At 40.5% G+C, this 20,320-nt stretch overlaps 1 protein-coding gene across 6 annotated transcripts in view; it reads right to left on the bottom strand.

Annotated features, from left to right (window-relative positions):
* The window catches only part of FUT8 (fucosyltransferase 8), a 314,622-nt gene extending 295,284 nt beyond the window's left edge, over positions 1 to 19,338 (bottom strand). For 4 of the 6 annotated variants that reach the window (XM_043472310.1, XM_043472309.1, XM_043472307.1 and 1 more), the window contains exon 1: positions 19,208 to 19,338. The gene's annotated coding sequence lies outside the window, so the exon portion shown is untranslated. Of the gene's footprint in view, positions 1 to 17,983; positions 18,544 to 19,207 lie in introns of those variants that run through there. The other 2 variants (XM_043472308.1, XM_043472312.1) reach the window with 1 other exon arrangement.
* Between the last annotated feature and the right edge of the window lie 982 nt (positions 19,339 to 20,320).

Genomic DNA, 20,320 nt, shown 5'->3' with positions numbered 1-20,320 from the left:
ATGAGATGGCTGGATGGCATCACCGACTCAGTGGACATGAGTTTGAGCAATCTCTGGGAGCTGGTGATGGACAGGGAAGCCTGGCGTGCTGCAGTCCATGGGGTCGCAAAGAGTTGGACACGACTGAGCAACTGAACTGAAATGACCCTGTGTCAGGTATTTTGCATGCATTACTGATCATTCTTATCACATCATCCATAAAAGGGAGATATTATCAACGCTGTTTTACTGGGAAAAAAATGGCTTCAGAGAAGCCAGATAAGATGCCCAAAGTCACTGTAAATGCTGTAAATGGAGGAGCTGAAAATTTAAAATAGGCCTTTCTATCTCCCAAGTCTGATCCATTAGCCATACTGCATGTAGGGCATTTCTTCAGAACCTGTTCCTGAACAAAATTTCATTTCAGAGAAACCCTGAAAAATTATTTTTAAATGCATCAGTTGATACTACTCAGATTTTCCACAGAAACTAATGACCAATAACTCAAGATAATAGCTGTAAATGCTGCTCTGCACAACTCCACAGAGCACTGTGTGTGTGTGTGTGTGTGTGTGTGTGTGTGTGTGTGTGTGTGTGTGTGTGTGTGTGTGTGTGTGTGTGTGTGTGAATGGTGTCCTCTGGATTGTGTGATGTAGGAGCAATAACCCAAATGCTCATCAAAGGCCTTGTCAAAGCCATTTACTGTATGACTCTGGGAAAAAATGCAATCATTTTTTAAAAAACAAATACACATTCTCAGAATGTTAAAGAAATGCATTTTAAAGCACACATATACTTAACATCATGAGTCATTAGGAAAATACAAATTAAAAGCACAATGACATAAATCTATGAAAAGAACTTTAAAAAAAACTGACAATACCAAGTGTTAGCAAGGATGAAGATCAACTGAAACTCACATACGTTGAACAGAGGAATACAAATGGGTAAAGTCAACTTTAGAAAATATTTTGGCAGTTTCTTATAAAAGTAAACATACACTTACCATATGATTCGGCAATCCCACTCCTAGGTATTTACCGAAAGGAAATGAAAATTTATGTTCATACAAAGTTATTCTCAAATGTTTTCAGCAGCTTTATTTATAACTGCCAAGAACCAGAAGCAACCCAAACTTCTAAACAGATGAATAAACAAACTCTTTATTTCCTCTAAGCTTTCTGCCATTAGAGTGCTATCATCTGCATATCTGAAGTTGTTGATATTTCTCCCAGCAATCTTGATTTCAGCTTGTGACTCATCCAACCAGTTATTTTGCATGATGTACATTACATAAAAGTTAAACAAGCAGGATGACAATATACAGCATTGGTGGACTCCTTTCCCAATTTCGAACCAGTCCATTGTTCCATGTTTGGTTCTAACTGTTGCTTCTTGACCCGCATACAGGTTTCTCAGGAGACAGATAAGTTTGTCTAGTATTTTACACAGTTTGTTGGATCCACACAGTCAAAAGCTTTAGAGTAGTCAATGAAGCAGAGGTAGATGTTTTTCTGGAATTCCCTTGCTCTCTCCATGATCCAACAAATGTTAACAATTTGATCTCTGGTTCCTCTGCCTTTTCTAGGCAGAGGATGTACAACCCAGCTTGTACATCTGGAAGTTCTCGGTTCAGCTATCGCTGAAGCATAGCTTGAAGGATTTCGAGTATTACCTTGCTAGCATGTGAAATGAACACAACTGTATAGTATTAATAGTTTGAACTTTCTTTGGCATTGCCCTTGGAATTGAAATGAAAACTGACCTTTTTCAGTCCTTTGGCCATTACTGGAATCAACACTGCCGGGAGAAATACCAATAACCTCAGATATGCAGATGATACCACCATTATGGCAGAAAGTGAAGAAGCACTAAAGAGCCTCTTGATGAAAGTGAAAATGAAAGAGGAGAGTGAAAAAGTTGGCTTAAAGCTCAACATTCAGAAAACAAAGATCATGGTATCTGGTCCCATCACTTCATGGCAAATAAATGGGGAAACAGTGGAAACAGTGGCTGTCTTTATTTTTCTGGGCTCCAAAATCACTGCAGATGGTGATTGCTGCCATGAAATTAAGATGCTTACTCCTTGAAAGGAAAGTTATGACCAACCTAGACAGCATATTAAAAAGCAGAAACATTACTTTGCCAACAAAGGTCCATCTTGTCAAGGATGTGGTTTTTCCAGTAGTCATGTGTGGATGTGAGAGCTGGACTATAAAGAAAGCTGAGTGCCAAAGAATTGATGCTTTTGAACTGTGGTATAGGAGAAGACTCGAGAGTCCCTTGGACTGCAAGGAGATCCAACCAGACCATCCTAAAGGAGACCAGTCCTGGGTGTTCATTGGAAGGACTGCTGTTGAAGCTGAAACTCCAGTACTTTGGCCAGCTGATGCAAAGAACTGACTCATTTGAAAAGACCCTGATGCTGGGAAAGATTGAGGAAAGGACGAGAAGGGGACAACAGAGGATGAGATGGTTGGATGGCATCACCGACTCAATGCAGATGAGTTTGAATAAACCCCAGATGTTGGTGATGGACAGGGAGGTCTGGCGTGCTGTGGTCCATGGAGTCACAAAGAGTCGGACACGACTGAGCGACTGAACTGAATTGAACTGGCCACTGCTGAGTTTTCCAAATTTGCTGACATACTGACTGCAGCACTTTAACAGTGTCATTTTGGAGGATTTTAAATAGCTCAGCTGGATTTCTGTCATCTCCACTAGCTTTGTTGGTAGTAATACTTCCTAAGGCCCATTTGACCTCACATTCCAGGACGTCTAGCTCTAGGTGAATGACCACACCATCATGGTTCTCCAAGTCATTAAGACCTCTTTTGTACAGTTCTGTGTATTCTTGCTACCTCCTCTTAATCTCTTCTACTTCAGTTAAGTCCTTAAAATTTCTGTCCTTTATCATGCTCATCCTTGCATAAAATGTTCCCTTGATATCTCCAATTTTTTTGAAGACATCTCTAGTCTTTCCCATTCTATTGTTTTCCTCTATCCCTTTGCATTGTTCATTTAAGAAGGGCTTCTTATCTCTTCCTGTTATTCACTGGAACTCTCCATTCAGTCCTGTATATCTTTGCCTTTGCCCCTTGCCTTTCATGTCTCTTCTTCCCTCAGTTATCTGTAAAGCCTCCTCAGATAACCACTTTGTCTTCTTGCATTTCTTCTTCTTTGGGATGGTTTTGGTCATTGCCTCCTGTACTGTGTTACAAACCTCTATCCACAGTTCTTCAGGCACACTACCTGATCTGTCTACAAGGTCTAATCCTTAGAATCTATTCATCACCTCCACTGTATAATCATAAGGGATTTGATTTAGGTCTTACCCAAATGGCCTGGTGATTTTCCCTGATTTCTCCAATTTAAGCCTGAATTTTGCAATATGGAGCTCATGATCTGAGCCACAGTCAGCTTCTTGTTTTGCTGACTGTATAGAGCTTCTCCATCGTCAGTTGCAAAGAACACTGTTGCTGCTGTTTAGTCGCTAAGTCGTGTCCAACTCTTTTGCAACCCCGTGGATGGGAGCCCTCTAGCTTCCTCTGTCCGTGGAATTCCCCAGGCAAGAATACTGGAGTGGGTTGCCATTTCCTTCTCCAAGGTATATTCCCAACCCAGGGACTGAACCCGAGCCTCCTGCACTGGCAGGTGAGTTCTATACCACTGAGCCACGAGGGAAGTAATCTGATTTCAGTATTGACATCTGGTGATGCCCATGTGCAGAGCTGTCTCTTGTACTGTTGAAAAGGGGTGTGTCTGCTATGACCAGCATGTTCTTTTAACAAAACTCTCTTGGCCTTTGCCCTGCTTCATTTGCCAAACTTGCCTGTTATTTCGGGCATCTCTTGACTTCCTACTTTTGCATTCTAATCCCCTATGATGAAAAGGGAATCTTTCCTTTTGGTATTAGTTCTAGAAAGTGTTGTATGTAGGTCTTCACAGAACTCATTAACTTCAGCTTTTTTGGCATCAGGAGTTAGGGCATAGACTTGGATTACTGTGATGCTGCCTTGGAAATGAGCTGAGATCACTGCGTTGTTTTTGAGGTTTCACCCAAGTATTGCATTTTCGACTCTTTTGTTAATTATGAGGACTACTCCATTTCTTCTAAAGGATTTTGCCCACAGTAGTAGGTATAATGGTCACCTGAATTAAATTTGCCCATTCTTGTCCATTTTAGTTCAATGATTTCTAAGATGTTGATGTTCAATCTTGCCATCTCCTGCTTGACCACATCTGGTTTACCTTTATCCATGGACCTACCATTCCACGTTCCATTGAATATTGTTCTTTACAACATCGGCCTTTATCTCACCAACAGATACAACCACCACTGAGTGTCCTTTCCACTTTGGCACAGCCACTTCATTCTTTCTGAAGTTATTAGCAATTGCCCTCTGCTCTTCTTCAGCAGCATACTGGACACCTTCCTTCCTCATCTTCAGCAAGGGTCTCATCTTCAGGTATCATATCATTTTGCCTTTTCTTAATGTTCATGGGGTTCTCTAGGCAAGAATCCTGGAACAGGTTGCCATTTCCTCCTCCAGTGGACCCCACTGTATCAGAACTCTTCACTATGACTAGTCCATCTTGGGTGGTCCTGCATGGCATGGCTCATAGCATCACCGAGGTATGCAATCCCCTTAGTCATGACAAGGTTGTGATCCATGAAGGGGAACCCAAGGCATAGCACACAGTAAACTGTCAACTAATAATAGTTCCTTTCAACTTTAATCTACTTCTCTCTCCTGTATATGCAGCATTTTCCTTTCCCTGTATCTCCAACTCCCTTCCTTTCCTCCTCCTCCTCGCTAATGATTATAGATGGTTTTTGCCTACTTCTCAGTCCTTCTCCCAGTTCTCTGGTTTATAGTATTCCCGTCCTTTGGGGAACCGACCCTCTGCCATTTTATGTGGTCCTGGTGACAATGACAACTCTCCAAGGACGGGTCCAATTACAGGCCTTCCTCCAGAAATTTAAGTTCTCCGCAGTCTGAGTTTACACATTTCTGTTGAAAAAAGCCTTTTAACATAAGCAGATAATAAGACCAACACAAAGAAAGAAGCCAAGAAATGGAGAAGATCCAGAAGACATTTAAATTTTTGGATCCGGCTGTTCCTGGACTGCTGTACCTCCATTCTCAGTTCAGTCAGTTCAGTCGCTCAGTCATGTCCGACTCTCTGTGACCCCATGAACCGCAGCAAGCCCTGTCCATCACCAACTCCCAGAGTTCACCCAAATCTATGTCCATCGAGTTGGTAATGCCATCCAACCATCTCATCCTCTGTCATCCCCTTCTCCTCCTGCCCTCAATGTTTCCCAGCATCACGGTCTTTTCCAATGAGTCAGTTCTTTGCATCAGGTGACCAAAGTATTGGAGTTTCAGCTTCAGCATCAGTCCTTTCAATAAATATTCAGGACTGATTTCCTTTAGGATGGACTGGTTGGATCTCCTTGCAGTCCAAGGGACTCTCAAGAGTCTTCTCCAACACCACAGTTCAAAAGCATCAATTCTTCAGCACTCAGCTTTCTTTATAGTCCAACTCTCACATCCATACATGACTACTGGAAAAACCATAGCTGTGACTAGAAGGATCTGTGTTGGCAAAGTAATGTCTCTGTTTTTTAATATGCTGTCTAGGTTGTTCCTACTTGCAAAGTCAGAAAGTCACATTTTGGTTTAACCATTTTAGAATTGTTGTTATTTTTAGTGTTGGCCATTTGAAAAGCACAAAACATCTTGCTTCTCTAAGGGAACAGAAATAGTAAATCATTTCTTTACTTGCTGTGACCTTCAGTTAATTTACTTTTGTTATTAGTGGCTATTAATATAAAGATATTACCAAGTCCTACTGTAGGGCAATCAAACATGTGTGGAAAGAGGCAAAAATAAAAGATAAAGCCATATGGAATTACATTTGACCCTTGAACAACACGTGGGGGTTAATCCAAGTGTAATTTATAGTCAGCCTTCTGTAATTGCTGTTCCTCCACATTCACAAATTCAATCAACCACAGACCTTATAGTACTGTAGCATTTACTACTGAAAAATATAAAGTATACGTGGACCTGGACAGTTCCAACCTGAGTTGTTTAAGGGTCAACGGTAGACTGAAAACAGCTGCCCACTGAAGATTTACATTCTAAGTGCCAGGGACCTTCAAGACAGCTTCTAGTCATCAGTGCAAATGGTATTCACTTTTCACCCCTTCACATTTTTACCACTCTGCTCACTCAAAGCTAGGTAATATAAGATATACATTATTTTGTGTCACTCTGGCTTTACATTATTCACTCTCTGAATCTTCAATATCTGAAGAAAGGCAACAGCACGTGCCAACAGGAAAAACACCCCCATGCAGTAAGGATTAAAGCAAAAGTCTTATGAGTTGACAACATACAATAAACTTTGAATATGTCTTTCTTCAGTTTGCCTGCCTAGAATTTCCCTACTTATTCTTTGGTGCTAAGCTTAAATGTCACTTTCTTTCCCTACTTATTCTTTGGTGCTAAGCTTAAATGTCACTTTCTTTCCCTACTGATCACATCCTAGTAGAATTGCCTCTTCCTCCTCTCCCTCTATTACAGCAATTACAAAATTATAATTATTTATGTTAGTAGTGATGAGAACTTAAACTTCTGTAGTTAAAAAAAAGGAAACAGAATAGAGCAGATGAAGTACAGAAACACTGTAGTATCAGAATTCACAGCTTGACAATGGAAAGGATCTGATGGGAAGGAAATTCAAAGATAACTCAGAGTTAAGTTTGGACAATGAGAGGGATGAGCCAATAATAGAGAAAGTGAAGTTAGAAAGAATAATACATTTTGGATGAGGGAAAATTCAGAACTGAGTACACTGACCTTGGTGGAATAACAAACAGGTGGCGCTCTCAAGCTGGAAACTGGAAGTTAAGCAGCTTCTGTATGGGTGGGAGTTGTCTGAAAGAGGTATTCACTGAAGCTAAAAAACACTGTTAACATTACAAGGAAAAAAGTCTAGATTAAGAAAAATGTATAAGGCTACATAAGTATATGTATAAATGTAAGTATTAGCTATAAGTATAAGGCTAATATTAATAAAGAAGTTGACCTTGTGAATGAAAAGAAGAGTTGATAGAATATATAGGAGAACCAGGACTACTGAGTTATAAGGAAAATCAGGAGAAGGGGTTCACACTGTCTAATCTGAAGAATTAAAAAGCTAAAACTAATACTAGAAATGCCTCTGTTCGGCAGTTCAGAAGGTCATTAATAAAGACAAGGAGAATAGTTTTAATGAAAAAGAAGGTAGAAAAATTAAAACAAGAGACATACAGCTTTTTCTCTGGGTTGTGGATAACACCAGGGGATGGAGGAAGTGGCAGAAAGAATAAGGAAAAGTGGTTTGGGATTTTGTTGTTGCTTTTTTTTTTTTTAGGCCAGTAAAGATGCTGTTAGGAGAAACTGAAATTAAAATGATAAAGGAGTGAACTTAATGAACCTATATATTCTAAAGGTACTTGAACAAGCACAGCTTCATCTTGTCACAGAATGTTCAACACTGAATTTTGTTTTTAATCTCTTGTGTGCTCAGTAGCTCAGTCATGCTCAGTTCTTTGTGACACCACGGACAGTAGCCCCCAAGGCTCCTCCGTCCATGGCATTTTCCAGGCAAGAATACTGCAGTGGGTTGCCATTTCCTTCTCCAGGGGATCTTTCCAATCCAGAGATCAAACCCGCATCTCCTACACTGCAGGCAGATTCTTCACCACTGAGCCACCAGGGAAGCCCCATTCTAAAGAGCAGCTGGGATACAAGTGGTCACGAAGTCGTCATGAAAGCCTAACAGACACATCCCTGACACCAAATGGTACAGGGGAGGGGAAATTACACAATTTACTGATAAAGAAAAGCAAAGCTGAGGAAGCCTCTGTTTGATGGTCTTAACTGTCTTACACTTTAAAAAAAAAAAAGCAAGTGAAATAACCTGCAAAGTCTGAGAGCAGTATACCGTTACAGGCTAGGAAAGAGGTAGAAAAGGTCTGAAACAGCCCCTGTAGGAAGTCAGTCAGAAAAGAATTGTTAAACAAATGTTAAGAATTTTGCAGCATCCTTTAAGAATTTATTAAAACTTAGAAATTAATCATTTTTATTGCTTTAATGTAGTTCCTAGTCTTGCTTGCTATTTTGCTTAAATATCAAAGTAGTACCTGATTATTCAACAAATCCCTAATAGCTATTTTCTTAAGGACAAGTATTTGAGAGAACTATATTTCCCTGGTGGTTCAGATGGTTAAGAATCTACCTGCAATGTGGGAGACCCCAGTTTGATCCCTCGGTCAGGAAGATCCCCTGGAGAAGGGAATGGCAACCCACTCCAGTTTTCTTGCCTGGAGAATCCCATGGACAGAGGAGCCTCAAAGACTACAGTCCATGGCGTTGCAAAGAGTCAGACATGACTGAGCAACTAACACTTTCACTTTCTTTCATATAAAGAAAAAGAATTCTAAATGTAGAAATGGCTATACCTTCTGACAGCTGCTCACTTATTATTATGATTGAAAATTAAAATTCTCTGGGAAAATATGAAAATATGAATGATGATTATCTTTAACATTTTGAAGCATCATAAGTTATAGAAAGAAGTTTCCCCTTCCTTTACAATGAAATTTTTCCAATTACATAATTTATATTTAGGTATTATATGTGGGCTTTCCTGGTGGCTTAGATGATAAACAATCTGCCTACAATGCAGGAGACCCGGATTCAATCCCTGGGTGGGAAAGATCCCCTGGAGAAGGAAATGGCAACCCACTCCAGTATTCTTGCCTGGAGAATCCCATGGACAGAGGAGCCTGGTGGGCTACAGCCCATGAGGTCGCAATTTCAGTGGGACATTTAAAAATACATGGTATGGCATATATTCAAAAGAATATTACTGCCATAAAACCAGTCACCTTAGAAAGCTTTTACTTATTCCTAGAATGCTGCCATTGCACAATAAGCTTTGGGATTCTACTTTTGGAACTCCTTTAAAGTCTTAACACAACCTTTATAATACTGTCAAAAGTGAAATATCTTCATTTAACACAGGTTTGATTTGGGGATTTTTTTGGTTATCATAAGATGATTTATCTAAAATAAATATACCATTTCAAGCAAAAAGTGCGACCATAAAGCATGAACAAATTTTTTTATGCTGCTCTAATGACACCATTAGTAAAATATATTTACAGCTACATTCCCCTCCTCTACAAGGCCTGCTTCGCAGGTCACCACTCATACATTGTACTATGTTGGATAAAAATAAAGGTTCAATCATTTTATAGCCATACTTCCTACTACTGCAGATGATATAAGAAGCTCTGATAGTTTCTAAGAGTCAAAATTAGTGAATATTTAAAAGTAGTCACAGCACTCTCATTTTTGAATTTAGCTAGTTGTTTTTCAACACCCTATCTTTAACTATACTATACTGAAAATTACACCCTGGGCATATACCTGATACCAGCTTACTCAGTCTGTGGTCTATACCTGCTACACATACGTATACACATGCACACCCCTAATTTTTAATTCCCTATATACATATTTTTTCCCTAATTTGAACCTCAATGTTATCTGTCAGCTTTGCCTCCAGATGAGCCCTAGGACAGTCTTCCCAACAGGAGCCATATATCTCCTTTGGCCCTTCTTCCTGGAGCCCAACTTGGCTCAAACTTAACTAAAAATGCTCTACTCCACTTTCTACTTCCAGAACAAAAGACAACTAAAAAGCATAATTTTTTCCTATGTTCCTAAGAAGCTTCCATCACCTTTAAAGCCCTACCTCTGACAACTATTCAACTTTGCTTTTATTCTCTTCAAAAGTCTTAACTCAGCAATTAAGACTATCCGTATTCTCAAAGTTGTACACATGAACTAAAAAATGCCCAAGAAAAGGTTTAATCAGTCATCCTGATGCTTCAAGGCAGTCTCAGATTTATCCATTGCTGAGTCACCTCTTAAGACCATAAGCCTTGTTTTTGCTTCAGAAAAAAGGTACGTGGACAAAAAGTGTTAAGGGAAAGAGTTAAGGTATGCTCCAGGGAAAGGTCAGTGAATGTCTACCAAGGTGTGAAAACCAAAATAGAAGAAAATCAAAATAATTCACTTGATGGAGAGAGAAGCAGAGGCCCAGAGAGGGCAAATGGCTGACCCAAGTTGATACCTTTGGGTGTCAGAGATAACACTCCTATCCAGGTCTCCAGATTCCAAGCTCAAAGCTTTTCTACTTTATCTGTTCTTAATCCATACTAAATGAAAAGAGCCAGACACAAAAGACCATTTACTGGTCTTTTTACTGGTATGATTCCATTCATGTCTAATTTCTATAAATCGCAAAACTACAGAGACAAAATACAGACAAGTGGTCACCTGCAGCTGAGGGCAGGAACAGGGGTTGGGCAAACGGGCAAGAGGGTGCTTTTTGGAAGGCAAAAATGTTCTAAAATTGGATTGTGATAACTGTTGTATGACTGACTATATTATTGTTGTTTAGTCACCAAGTCATGTCTGACTCTTGGCAACTCCATGGACTGTAGCCCACCAGGCTCCTCCGTCCATGGGATTCTCCAGGCAAGAATACTGGAGTGGGTTGCCATTTCCTTCTCCAGGGGGTCTTCCCGACCCAGGAACTGAACCACATCTCCTGCATGGGCAGGCAGATTCTATACCACTGAGACACCAACTATATAAATTTACTAAAATTTGAATGGTGAATTTTATGGTATATAAATTAAACTTCAGTCATTTCAGTTCAGTCGCTCAGTCGTGTTCGACTCAGCGATCCCATGAACTGCAGCACGCCAGGCCTCCCTGTCCAATAAACTTCAATAAAGCAATCCAAAATATTACTAAGAAAGAACTCAGATTTTAGCTTTACAACTGTGGAGCTCTCAGAAAATTTTATGTCAAAAAGGAGTACTAAAATATGAAGAAACCAGCATTTTTCCAAACTTCAGATCCTTTTCCCTTCACAATTTTCAAAAGTTAAATCCCTTACTTTCTAACCTTATATTTGACATGGAAAGAGAAGGTGACAGGCACTGTGCAAGTAGACACAGAAAAAAACCTGCACATTTCCTTCGAAAATACTTTAGTTGTTGATCATTATTTCCTTTTAGGTAGGATTCTGTATGGCTCTAAGTGAACCTATGCAGATAGTTATAGGGCAGAGGATGTGCTCTTATATCTGTTATCTAACAAACTGCTCCAAAACAGAATTTTTCACTGATTTCATTTTCACCATTATAATTTGTGCCATTATAAGCACTAATAAGAGGAACCATTCCTAACTGTATATTAGCAAGTTTCCTTAGTTTATTATTTGTACATCCTTATTAGGTATACAACTCTTTAGCCTACTCAGCACAAGAAGCATAGTCCTCATTTGCTTACAAATTAAAAATAACATTATATCATTCATTCTATGAATGCTTTGCACCTATAAGTATCAAGCTGGTAATCTACTGCTTGGATCTTAAAAACAAACAATTCTAACTAGTGAAGGTCCAGATGTCCGTAATCATGTCAGAGGAAGCAGTCAGAATTACTCAGTAAATCTAACTTTCTCATGCCACTGAGGCTTATTTCACCAATGCTAAAGAAAGACTTTTTGACTCAAGAGCTTCAATTACCACCTTCTAAACCCAGAATTTCAATAACTTTTTAAAAAGATAAAGAAAATTTTGAAACTTGCAAAAAGAAAACAAAATATTTACCCTGGCTTAAGTTCTAATTTTAAAGAATAGATTTTTCTCAAAATTACAACCTTTTGCCATTTGGTAACTGACTGAATTAAGTATTCACAAAACTCAACACATACAAAAAAATTACAATCTCTACTGAATGTATCTCTTTCAGGTACAAGTACAACTCCATATGTTAGAGAAATTGAATCAGTCAGATCTCTAATGACTAGGGCCCTAATCATCAAATATACACTTTCTCCTTGTGACTATTCCACAATAACTGACTTAAATCTGCTAAAACTACTCCCATGAAAGGAGAACATTTACTGTCCATTTTTGTTTCAGAGCTGGTTCTCTTCAATGGACATAGGTTCCTATTGTTTGGGTTTGTTAGTTTTTTGTTTTTGTTTTTGTTTTTAACATTCAATTATTCCAATGAGGCAGACGAAGGAAGTAAAAGAGACATTCTAAAAAGCAATTCCGTGTAGTTAGAAACTCCACAGACAAAGACAGAAATAACAGAGAAGGCATAAGACTGCATTTCAAGAAATGGAAGAAGGGACTGCCAAGTATTTAGTAGTAAGCATAACAATAATATGACTGACAAGGGACTCCTAAAAATGAACCAACACCTCCCATATCCCTTTTTATACAAAACCATTAATAAATGATTAATAATGAATTGGGATTCCCTGGTAGCTCAGCTGGTAAAGAATCCGCCTGAATGCAGGAGACTCTGGTTCAACTCCTGCATTGGGAAGATCCGCTGGAGAAGGGATAGACTACCCACTCCAGTATTCTTGGGCTTCCCTGGTGGCTCAGCTGTTGAAGAATTCGCCTGCAATGTGGGAGACCAGGGTTCCATCCCTGAGTTGGGAAGATCCCCTGGAGAAGGGAACAGCTACCCACTCCAGTATTCTGGCCTGGAGAATTCCACAGACTGTATGGTCCATGGGGTCTCAAAGAATCGGGACACAACTGAGTGACTTTCAATAATTAAACCCCACATCAACCTGAATTTCTTCTAGTCTCTTGCCTACTGCTGCAAAAGAGAATGAAGCCATTATAATAAACTTATTGTTAACAGAAAAGCTAATGTTTTACCAGAAAATATTCTATGAACTCTAAGAAAAAATAAAAAAGAAATCCTGCAAAGGTGGCAAACTCCCCCATTTTTCACCACTGTTGGAAAAGAAGACAGATGATAAACAGGGAGATGAAGGGAGTAGATGGAGTAGAAAAAACTGAAGAAGCAATCTCCCTCACCTCTAAAGAAAGCAGGTTCATCAACCAGTACATCCCTTCTCTCAGTCTCCCGCCCTTCACTGGTCCCAAGCTTACCTAAGGCTGAGACAATGAATGAAATATAAAAGCTACAAACTGTATTTTCCCACCTTTACTATTTATCAAGATATTATAATAAATTAATTTTAAAAACTATAAAAATGATTTTAAAAGCTAGCTTATGGAATATTAACTCATTTAATAACATTGGGATGCTTTTACAGTTTGATGATTTGTAAATACCATTTTTACTACAGACAAATTTATTCTAAGGCTCTAGGTATTAAGGCATATTAAATGGCATTTATCTCATCTAAGGGATATAAACAGCCAGTCATAAATTAGTAAAAATTTAAAACACATTCATGGTTCATTAACAGTCTTTAAAAAAATAAGATTTACACAGACACAAAACAAGTTCATTTTAGTTATATATCTGGAGTAAATCAAACAGAACAATCTTCCATTTTCCCTTCACTTTTGTTCATTTACAAACAGAAAGCTACAGCATTTACAACTCACATGATGTAACACTTCTCATAACCGAGATGCTAAAATAAACATGAGCTTAATGTCCCATTTACATCAAAGATTAACATCAATAGTTTATTATTTATTTTCTAATATGAACCTTATTTACACCTACCAGGCACTGAGACTGTGACAAGTAGAAACATTAAGCCTGATCTTCTTAACATAAACATGTTAAATCATGTTTATTCAGTTTATCCCTGAATTAGTTTAATTTCCAAAAAAAACCCAAGTTCTTAGGTACAACAAATACAGGAGAGCATTTCAGGAGTGATCTTCAAAGCTTTATTCCAGTGCTTAAATGAAAAAGTTATACTATAGAACCAACACAAAAGAAAAGAGAACGATAACAAAGGCAAGTCTGAATTACACCTGTTTTAGCCTTATTTGTCAATTTGTCAATTTTTTTAAACTTAAAATTCAGCACATTTCCTCTTCACATGTTCTCTTCTGACAAAAAAGTATCACAAAAAGATATTTTTAAAAAGTAGTAAATGAGTGTAATATTGGGTTTTTAGCAAATAAAGCCTATATCTTAAAAAATGTAAATGAAATTAACTCTATAGCTCTACTTTCTGTAAAGAGCATGAATAACTCTTGTATTGAAATACACGGCGTAATCCAATAGGCCCTATTTGCTCTTCTTCCATTAAAAGGAAAATCTACAGTATTGCATAAAGTCCATATGGGCTTTATCTTTAAAATATTATACGGGCTGATATAAAGTCATTTAATCAAGGAAGAAAAAACTATGCCAAGTGAATGATATGGTTCATTTTATTGCTTTGATTCCTACTTATCCCAAAGAGAAAATTGCAGGATGGTGGAGGATGGTTGGAGAAGGGGAGACGTAATCAGGAAAGTAGAATGTAGAGAAAAAGGAAGGTTGAGACTCGAGACTAATCTGTTAGAAATATATATACATATATATAAAATATATATATATCCCCATATAACCTTCTTCTGCTCTGAATTTTAAAAGGTCTTTTTTAAAAGAATCAGGTGTAATTTACTCCTTACTTTTAGACATGTTTCCTTCACTATAACAAGCTACAATTCAATAGTACAGTTCAATAGCAATTCAAACTGCAAAACCATATACTACATGGTACAGAAATATAAGCCAGAGAATCATCAGCAGGAGAACCAAGGGAAACTTGGTATTGATCCTCTAAATCCTATACCTACAATACTACTGTTGACTACAGAAGACTGGAGATTGGCATCTCATTTGAAAAGTATCAATAGGACTAGTACTGATGCCTGAGTAGAAAAATTATGCTGGTTTCAGAGTTGCTCAGAATCTCAATTTTGTTTTATTTTTAAGTAAAGAAACTTAATTACATGTTTATTTTTACATTTGCTTTTATGATTATGAAATGAAAATGCTTTTACTTTTATAAGTGTGCTATAATATGAAATGGGTATATTCACCATTTAATTAAACCAAGAGACTTACTAAATGTACTGTGCAGTGAATCAAAAAGAACCATTAAAGAAATGAAAAAGATATATGAAAATATTCTAGAATATCTTATAAAACTGATTAATTTATAGCATTAACTTTTTAAATACAATAAACACCTCACTATTCTGTATCTCACAGATATTTGCATTCCTTTCAAAGAATCTACTTTTTTATTTTACCACCACCAAAATTCTATTTACACAATGAATAGCAATGGAGAACAGCCCAACTACTACCCTCAGAAAACTAAAATATTCTGATTTTAATATATACACAATCAATGCTAACCTCAAATTTGAAGAATATGTGAACCGTAAGAAGTAAAATCAAAACTGATTGCAGTTCAGAAACCTAAATAAAGTGCCACAGACCAAAAAAATTACTGCTTCATATTCAAAGGCACAAGTTCAATTTCATAGATCAGCTGGACTCACTGCATTATATTGCAGGAGAGAGACGTTAAGAAGTGACCTTGGGATCCTGCTCTCCAGATGTTTAAAGGACCCATTTTTTATTGCAATTACCTCTACTTTTGATAAATACCTAGCTTACTACACACTTGATATCTTTGCTCTTATAAGACTCTACTTGAAGCTCTTTTGAAATTTTAGGACTGTAGATATTATAAAGAAAAAACTTAAGAAGATACAACATGCACAAAGGGTTAACAAATACTGCTTCCTTTCTCATGCAATGCATAAGAAGGTTAAGAAACTATCATCATATACCCTAAGTTTGGGGACATACTTTCAGAGGTTTAAAATGAGAAATTAAACAAACCTTATGCATTTATTTTCAGATCACGAAAAAAACTTCTAACTAATTTGTAATATACAATATATATACTCCACAAGTAACTATGGACAGATAAGATATAACATCCATTATCAATTCCCTTACTCTTTTAACTAAAAATTAAATTTCTCTTTCTTCTGGTCATAAAAATCTGGTTTGGGGTGTTTTAAAAAGTTCAGACATATATTAAGCCATGCTTTGCTTTGGCACTAGCTCCCCCTCCAGACCAACCTACTGATATACGGCACTTAAAAAAATAAACAAGGAACACAAGTTTTTCCAAGCCACTAGTGATTTAAAAATTCACCACTTTTAAAGACACTCCAATGCCTTAAAATAACTAGTTAAAACTTGTAACCAAACACTGCAGAATGTAACCTAAGTTACTGTTTTTCAATTCTATGTCTCAAAACTGACTTGAAGGAAAACAACTTCAAGTGTCTATTTCAATTTAAGAACATCCTAAAATACAATCTATATAATGCTATGTTTTATGCAAATTATTTTGAATCACTGTCTTAATAAACCACAAGATATTCTTCATGTTAACTCACTACTTGATCAAAGACACATTTTTACATCTGTTTCTGCTATCTATGCAACTTTCATTCCAGCTGTTCAGCAATTTAAGTAGAATTCTCAGTTTATAAAGCAGGAAAAGGAAAATTCACGCCTCCAAACCACCCTTCTATGTTACTTAAATCCTATTCATTTCTAACACCCTGCATTTTTACATACTAAGCTATAAAATCATAATTTCAAATCTTTGAATTCCCACCTTATCCTTACTATTGTAGTAGGTATAAATCAAACTAAGATTTACTATGTGCATTTTATGATATATTTCACAAGGCTAGCAATGTACAAGGCTTTATTATACAGCATAGGATTTCAGGTTAATTTTAAGTTACTTTCAAGAAGAGAGAATACAACTTACTCCACTACTTCAGCATAACTCTATAGTGCTGCAAATCTCTCTCCTAAAAAGTTTTCTATATGATGGATTCTTTAAAAGAAATATGTATAAAAATAAAAGTTAATCAAGAAAATAAATATGCACTTATCCCCAAGAATAACAAGGAAGCAAAAAACTGCAATTAAACCTTGCCTGCAGTTTCTAAAGAGAACCAAGCCAAAGTTCAATCAGTTACTTGTGATGAGTTTAACTGTAAACTGAGAGAAAACTTTTCTCGAAATTTAGTCTACCTTACCTTGAGGTTTAGGGTTTTTCTATACGAGATTCTGGTTTGCCTAGCTCCACACTCTTGAGCTGGATTAAGTCAACTGTAAACTAACTCAAACATACGAATAAGAAATAACACCCTGCTCTATCCAAGGCCTCACTCAAACGCTAAAGCTCACCAGGGATAAATTCTAACCATGACACTGCCATTTAACTTAAGAAATACACTGCGTCTCTGACGTTATGTGTGGCTGAATATTGCAATCCCCACTGTGAGAAAAAAAACAGGTGCTGCACACGACAGCCCACTCACTCTTGCAGGACAAACCTCCTTTAACTGGAGGTTAAATAAATAAATATTTATGAACTCATTTAACCTTCCCAAATAAGTTTGGAGCTCGAAAGCCGCCAGCTCATCATTTCCACATTAAACGAGGGTGCAGCGGCACTCAAGCCGTGAAACTGCCCTGGCACTGTCCCCTCGCCGGGAGCGGATCTTTGCACGGGTCCACTCCCCGATTTCCTGCCGGAGAACCCCTCAGGAAAGCCCTTAATGCACAAGCATGCTCCGCCCCACAGTCTGTGACACCAGGGAGCGAGGTGCTGGCGAAAGGGCAGGTAAGAGCAGAGAAGAAGAGGGACACCTCCCACCCCCGCCCCCATCTCCTTTCCTCGGTTTCGGCCCCTGCCCTAACCAAGGATGCGCGACGCCGAGGGCAGCAGCAGAGCCGCTCCACGCCCCGGCCGAGGCGGCAGGCGTCCCTAGTCCCCTGCCCGCGGCCCACACCCCCCGCAACCCCCGCAAAGGCACCCATCAGAGGGTCCCGGGGGCTCCCTCCCCACTTTCCCCGGAGCCGCTGCAAAAGCAGCAGCAGTGGCAGCAACAGGCCCGGGGGTCGCCTCAGGGGGGAAGAGAGCTGCGACGGCCGGCAGGCACCTCCCCGGAGCCTCCTGAGATCCCGCGCTTGCCCACCTCCAGACCCCGGGGCGCGCGGGGCCCGGCTCCCAAACGCCCCCTTACCCGAGGCGGGAGCAGAGGCGGTCTCCGCCGTTCCCCAGCAGCCGCCGCCGCTACAGCCCTCAGCCGCAGCTGCCCCGCGGTGGGGAAGTGGGAGGGGTGGCTGGGTGGAGGATGCTACTCCCTACTGAAGGGAGAGGAAGAAACGGAAACAGGAACCACCGCCGTCGCTGCTTAACGGAGCCTTCGGCGCCACTGACTGAGGGAAAGCGCGAGGCGGCGCGAGCCAGGCAGTCGCTGACAGCGCGAGACCGAGCGCGAGCCGGGTCCCGGGCGCGCGACCCCGAGCAGCGCCGGCCCCATTCCGCGAGGAGAGGAAGGGGACGGGTCGGCCGGGGGGCGGCGAGGGGTGGGGGTCTGGAGCGAAGACAACCGGGCTACTCGGGTCTACCGGAGATAACACGCGCACGCGCCGGAGCGGCTCTGACCGCGAGCGCAGGCGGGGAAGCCTCGGCTAGCGCAAGCGTGCCCGCGCGAATGGGAGCGCGCGCCCCCTCAGCGTCCCAAGCTTCTGGGAGAAGGCGCGCATGCGCTGGCCACTGCCTCCTACCGCGACCCCCGCCAGTGCCAGGGCTTCTCCCCGCCCCCTTCTCGCCGCGCCCGTGGACCGCGTAGCCGCAGCGTCTGACTGCCGGGCTGAGCCGCGGGCCACAGCGGGACCGGGAGACTTCTAGCAGGGGCAGCAGGGCTGGGCGCACGGGCGCCGACTCCGACACGAGTGTAGGCCGCCCTCTACCGCTTGAAGGCCAGAGGCTGAAGGAGGCGCGAGCGGAGCCGGGCTTCCCCACTCCCGGGAGCGCCACCTCCGGGGAATGCCGTATTCTCAACCGCCGGAAAACGGATCGGCCCGTGCCAGTTCAGCCCGCGGCCCTTAAGTACCACTGGTACTGGAGATATGAAGCAGGCTCCTTGCTACTTTTTAGGAGTGATCGCTGCTGCTCAGCCCCCGTAGCGCAGGTCTGGCCGCTCCGCTGCAGCTTGCAAAGCACGATCATAGAATGGCATCGCACTCCCATGCGAATAGCGAAGCCCGGTTTAATCTTGTGAGAGCTGGTCTTCCACATTCGCCCGGACAGAAAGACCCCTCCCCCATGAGAGCCTGGGTTCGGTGCCTGGCCTCTCCCCCCGACCCGCGGCTGCAACAACCCTTCCAAGGCGGAAGTTTATTCAGTACAGAGAAGAGAACATGGGGCGGGGGAGGGAGCTTTTCCCTAGGATGCTTCCTACCCGGCTCGGACTCGGGAAAATTCCTGGCGCCCGCGATGCAGAGCAGTGGGCCGAAGAGCTAGCCCAGTCCAGCCCTGACGGCGAGCTGAGCCGGAGAAGCTGAGCGCGCCGCCCAGGCACACAAAGTAGTCGCGAGCCGAGGAGGGGGTGCTACGACGGCCAATCAGAGACAGGAACCGAGTGAGTGGAGTGCGAGTCAGCCAATCGGAGGGCGGGAGGATGAGCTTCCCGTACCGAACTCTTCCCTGTAGCCTCCGGACCCAGATCGCAAGCCTGGGTGCAATACCTTGAGAAAGCGAAATGGTGCCCCTAAAGACAAGCATGACTTCTCTAGACTTGGATATTTTTAAGTAAATGCCTTGGGAACCCATCACAGAGCGAAGATCGGCGGCCTTTTAGATGCCAAGTATGAAAGGATCACAGAAATGATGGGCTGCCAAGACTGCAATCTGCCTAATAATATTAATAAATTTACAAAATTTGTTGACACCTTTTTAGAGTCCGGAAACTGTATTACAGAAATACAAATAAGATGCTGCTGATTCAAAAAAAAAAAAAAAAAGTTCCCTGTCCTCGAGAAGTTTATTTTCCTCCGAAAGAGGTTTGCTGGACCTTGCGACTGAGTTTTATCATCATCCTGTTAGGTAGTTAGAATAGGGAAACAATCCCTTTAAAGAAAAAGCTCTCAGTGAAGTGGTAGTTTCCAGTCATTTTTTATGATTGTCTCCCTGTAAGAAGAGAAATTTGAGAAAAAAGTAGAGTGACTGATCTAAGGTTACACAAAAATATATACTGGCAGAGCCAAAACTATATTCTAGCTTAGCATTTATATTCCATCATTCAACCATCATATATCCTATGCGTGGTTGCTATCACTTACTGCAGAGGTTTCTGCACTAAGTTAATAAACTGAACAAAAGTCTGCTATAATGGCTACATACTTTAGCTGTTGGAATTGAACAGAAATTTTAGACTTATGCCATAGTAAGATAGATTAAAGGCCAAAGTTTTATCAGTCAAACTCTAGGTACTTTTTAGAAGTCAGAGGTGAGGTCGATATCTGCTTTTTTAATTTAAACAGTACTTTTTAACAATACTTCAGCAAGCATGTCT

The sequence above is a fragment of the Cervus canadensis genome, chromosome 6 (assembly GCF_019320065.1).
Source record: "Cervus canadensis isolate Bull #8, Minnesota chromosome 6, ASM1932006v1, whole genome shotgun sequence".
In the NCBI taxonomy this organism is placed as follows: domain Eukaryota; kingdom Metazoa; phylum Chordata; class Mammalia; order Artiodactyla; family Cervidae; genus Cervus; species Cervus canadensis.
The sequence above is the reverse complement of the archived record's forward strand: the minus strand, read 5'-3'. Positions and strand labels throughout refer to the sequence as shown.